This window comes from Carlito syrichta, unplaced genomic scaffold, assembly GCF_000164805.1.
Source record: "Carlito syrichta isolate Samal-C Ts95f unplaced genomic scaffold, Tarsius_syrichta-2.0.1 Scaffold304455, whole genome shotgun sequence".
NCBI classification, from domain to species: Eukaryota; Metazoa; Chordata; class Mammalia; order Primates; family Tarsiidae; genus Carlito; species Carlito syrichta.
Genome location: NW_007248551.1, coordinates 16,733 through 21,657, shown reverse-complemented (window position 1 = coordinate 21,657; position 4,925 = coordinate 16,733). Strand labels below are relative to the sequence as shown.

At 43.1% G+C, this 4,925-nt stretch overlaps 1 pseudogene; it reads right to left on the bottom strand.

The window, feature by feature from the left end:
• Nucleotides 1-4,062: 4,062 nt before the first annotated feature.
• On the bottom strand, nt 4,063-4,772 carry LOC103262340 (annotated as a pseudogene).
• Between the last annotated feature and the right edge of the window lie 153 nt (nt 4,773-4,925).

Below are 4,925 nucleotides of genomic sequence, written 5' to 3'. Positions count from 1 at the left end.
AATGTTGATGCCTTTTAATGCTTCTGCCATTTTTATTTCACCTCTTCCATGTTGGCAAAGTTTCCCTTTTAGAACTTTTTTCATCAGGGAAACAAAAAGAAGTCACTTGGATTGAGAGCAGGTGATTAGGGAGGGTGGGGCAGGGGCGCCGTGCCATTTCTGGTCAAAAAGTGATGAACACTCTGCTCAGTGTGGGTAGGTATATTGTCATGGCCAAAGAATCAGTCACCTGTTTTCCACAAATCGAGATGTTTCTTCTGCAAATTGTGAGGCAACCTTTTCAAAACTTCCAGATAAAGACTTTCGTTGATTGTTTTATCTGGAGGAACAAATTCTGAGTGCACTAGAAGGGATCCACCCTCTAAAAGATAATTCCAGTTTTTTGGGGATCCCCCATCATATTATTTTTATTTATTTATTTGAGTTGGAGTCTCACTCTGTTGCCCAGGCTGGAGTGCAATGGCATGCTCATGGCCACCCTTGTGTTGACCTGCTGGGTTCAGGCAATCCCTCCTCCTCAGCCTTCCAAGTAGCCGGAACTACAGGTGCGCGCTACCATGCCTGGCTAATTTTTTTTTTTTTGAGTTGGAGTCTCACTCTGCCGCCCAGACTGGAGTGCAGTGGCCGCTTCTGGCCACCGCAGCCTCGACCTGCTGGGCTCCGGTGATCCTTCCGCCTCAGCCTTCCGAGTAGCCAGAATTACAGGCATGCGCTACCACGCCCGGCTGATTTTTTGATTTATTGTAGAGATGAGGTCTCGCTGCCCAGGCGGGTCTTGAACCCTCAGGCTCAGGCAATCCACCCACCTCAGCCTCCCAAAGGCGCGGGATTACAGGCTGAGCCACCGAACCCGGCTAATTTTTTGACTTATTGTAGACATGAGGTCTTGCCAAGTTGCCCAGGCTGGTCTTGAACACATGGGTTCAGGCAATCCTCTCCCCTCCACCTCACAAAATGCTGGAATTACAGGGTTGAGCCACCCCGCCTGGCCTTATTATTTTTAAATTGTACTTAATTTTTGTACCCGCTTAATTACTTTTTATGAATCTAATCTATCTTACATTACAAGCAGTGCTGAACTTTAGAAAATTAATTTTCACCCCTTATTAAGATGGCTTTGTTTTCCCAGGTGCTGGCTCATGAAGGTAAATGAGACAGGGTCTCTGCTCTCATGGAGATGACATTTCAATGGAGGAAGAAGATAAGTTGATCGGTGATCTAGAATACTGTTAGAGATTGATTAAGTGATTAAAAGAAGAAACCTGATGGTATGAAAGAATATCCGATTTTGAATAGGGTGGTCAAAGATGTTATCAAAGAGGGGTAGAAAAATTTGACTTGAGCATGGAAAGATGAGAGAGCCTGATATTTGGGCACTGAGGGTGGGTATCAAAATAGCACATACTGGCCAGGCACAGTGCCTCATGCCTGTAATCCCAGCACTTTGAGAGGCAGAGGTAAGAGGATTGCCTGAACCTGGGGGTTTGAGACCAGCCTGGGCAACTTGGCAAGACCTTGTCTCTACAATTAAAAAAAAAAAATTAACTGGGCATGGTGGCCCATGCCTATAGTTTTAGTTTCTTGGAAGGCTGAGGCAGAAGGATCGCTTGAGCCCAGCAGGTAGAAGCTGTGGTGGCCGTGAGCATGCCACTGCACTCCAGGCTGGGCGACGGAGTGAGACTCTGACTCAGACACACACACACACACACACACACACACACACACACACACGGAAAGTTCTGCCTGGTTGAGGAACTGAAAGACTTTGAAACAAGCACAATTTTTTTTCCCTTTCATTTTTCCCTTTCACTTTTTGGGACAAAGTATGACTGAGAAAGAGAAAGCAGAGTTTGAAGAGGAAGAAAAACTGGAAGATTGAAATCCACAGAAGAAAGGGTTTCTGAAAAGAGGAAGAAAAGTGGTGAATGGAGTCACCTGTTGCTGGGAGGCCATCAGAGTTGTGGCCAGAGATGTGTCCACTGAATTTGGTTACGAGAAACGACTGGGAAACTGGAAGTCCAGTGTCACTGGAGAATCAACCCAGAAGCTAGATTGGGTTATACAGAAGAGTAAATTGGAGATGGTCCCATCAAGAGGTGAAATCTACAGTCCTTGAAATTGGGTTTAGCCATGCGACTTGATCTGGTCAGTGGGACATTAGCAAACATAATGCAAACAGAAGCTTAAAGAGCACTTGTACATTGGAACTTGCTCTCTTGCTGCTCTTTGGAACCCTGAGACCTCCATGAGAACAAGCCCTGGTTAACTGTCTGAAGGATGAGACACCATGTGGAGCAGAGCAAAGACGGGTCATCCCAGGCACCCTGAGATCAATGAACCTGCCCACTGCCAAGTGTATTGTGAGGCTACCCTTGACCATCCACTCAGCTGGCCCAGAACAGAGGAAATTCTTATACAACCCACAGAATTTTGAGAAATAATAAATATTTGTTGTTTTAAGTCACAAAAAAGACAGGAATAAAAAGCATTGAGAATGTATTTCTTGCAACATATCATGAGTCTTATGAGTGAGGATGAAGCAAAGTAAATTTGAGGGGTTTTTCCATAAAGTAACAGAAAAGATGTGACATTAGGGTCCAGGTGTCCACAATGTAACAAGAATCTTTGCAGTAATCTTGATGTCTTCTGGATTCTCCAGCTATCTCATACCAATTTGGTTTAATTTCCTGGTGTGCTTTCAGTCAACAATAGCATCAAAATGAGTAAAATATTGCTGGGTGCAATAGCTCAGACCTATAATCCCAGCACTTTGGGAGGCCAAGGTGAGAGGATTGCCTGAGGCCACGGGTTCGAGACCCTCCTGGACAACTTGGTGAGACCTCATCTCTACAATAAATCAAAAAATTAGCTGGGCATGGTGGCGCGTGCCTGTAATTCCAGTTATTTGGAAGGCTGAGGCAGAAGGATCACCTGAGCCCAGCAGATCGAGGCTGTGATGGCCGTGAAATATCATTCTCACTTGGAGTTGATCCTTGTTTAAAAAGAAGGGAGGGACATAATCTCTGAGTTCATGGGAAGCCTGGCTGTGGAGTTGAGTATAATGAACAGTAGGAATCAAGGGGACAAATGAGGGTCAGTACTGTTCTTCTTCTTTTTTTTTTTTAGTTGGAGTCTCACTCTGTTGCTCAGACTGGAGTGCAGTGGCCACTCCCGGCCACTGCAGCCTTGACCTGCTGGGCTCTGGCGATTCTTCCGCCTCAGTCTTCCGAGTAGCTGGAATTACAGGCACGCGCTACCACCCCCGGCTGATTTTTTGATTTATTGTAGAGATGAGGTCTCGTCAACTGGCCCAGGCAGGTCTCGAATCTGCAGGCTCAGGCAATCCACTCACCTCAGCCTCCCAAAGGCGCGGGATTACAGGCTGAGCCACTGAGCCGGGCTAGTGCTGTTCTTAAGGCCAGGGGTAATTAAAAGAGGACAATCACTGTATTAGGTGAAAGACTGGTAAGCTTAGTTCATGAGATAAGATGTGTGTTTCTATTTTAGGGACCAAGGTGGGCAGTAAAATGATCAATCTTCAATTTAGGAAGACAAAGATGAGAACATTTGGGACTTTATTTTCCTTGATAGATTATGTTTTCTTAACCCCATTAGATTTTTTGGTTAACTAGTGTTTGGCTTCCCTTAGTGGTTTCTCAGGACATACTGAGTTAATTTAAAAGGGCCTCTTTATATGGAAAAGAGGTATAATTCTTTCTGTGTTCATGGCCTTCATGGGAGTTCTAATCACTAGATTCACATTGTTATATTATACTGTCTATATCATATTTCAACAATTAGACTCAGATTGACTAAACATGAAACCTAATTGCCACATCTGACATTAAACTCTGATTCTTCTTGTTTTTCTATTATAAATACTTTATTTCAACTAGAACACAGTTTCTCAGGGGCTTCATAGTTTAAAAAGCTACAATCACATCATGTTGTAACTACATAAAAAATAGTGCTGTAAATGGAACTGCTTGGCTTTGACCATATACATTTCTACACAGCTCTTATGGAATCTGCACAAAGAAATATCTTCTCCCTTTACTCTGATTAATTTTTCTTGTATATAAGTTGTTTTCTATTCCAGCATATCCAGAATGGTGAAATAGCAAGGCCAGCCACATAGCCAAAGGTCACTCCAAGCATGCAGGAGATGGGCCAGACCTGTCATGGTCTTTCCCAATCCAGTGGAATTGGAAATGCTCCTACCAAGCTAGAAATTGTAGTGATAAGGAGACTGTTCTCCCAAATGAATGTGACTTCATTTCTACTGAAAACCCTTAGCCATGCTTTGAGGTTTGGTCTTAACAAACATAAATAAGGTACAGTTGTAAAGGTAGACAAAATAACTGCAAGTGAAAATATTTCCAACACAAACTCTATTAGTGGTGCTCTATATAGCACAAAAGTTACATGAAAGGAGAAACAAGATATAAGGAAGTAGATACAGCATTTCAAAAATCTGATTACTGTGTGCAATAATGAAAGGAAAAACAAGATATAAGGAAGTAGTTACAGCATTTCAAAAATCTGATTGCATGTGCAAAAATGTATCCTCTAAAAGGGGTTTGGTTTCACTATAAGTGTAATACTAAGTTGACAGCAGTTACAAAACCAGATCAGATGTACAACCATGACAAGTGTGTTTCCGATATTGAGAAGTTCTCCAAGAAGAGTGATGGAATGAAGACACTTAGGATAATTGAAAATATGCAGAAAAGATGGGCATACAGTAGTCTCTTGATATCAGTATCTTTCATGGTGTATTCTTGGGTGTCTAACTCTCCTGCTCATGGAAGGGAAGGAGTGAACTACCACCTGTCACCATCAGGAACTATGGGTTGCCCTTCCTGAGTCTTCTTTTTTTTTTTTTGAGTTGGAGTCTCACTCTGTCGCCCAGACTGGAGTGCAGT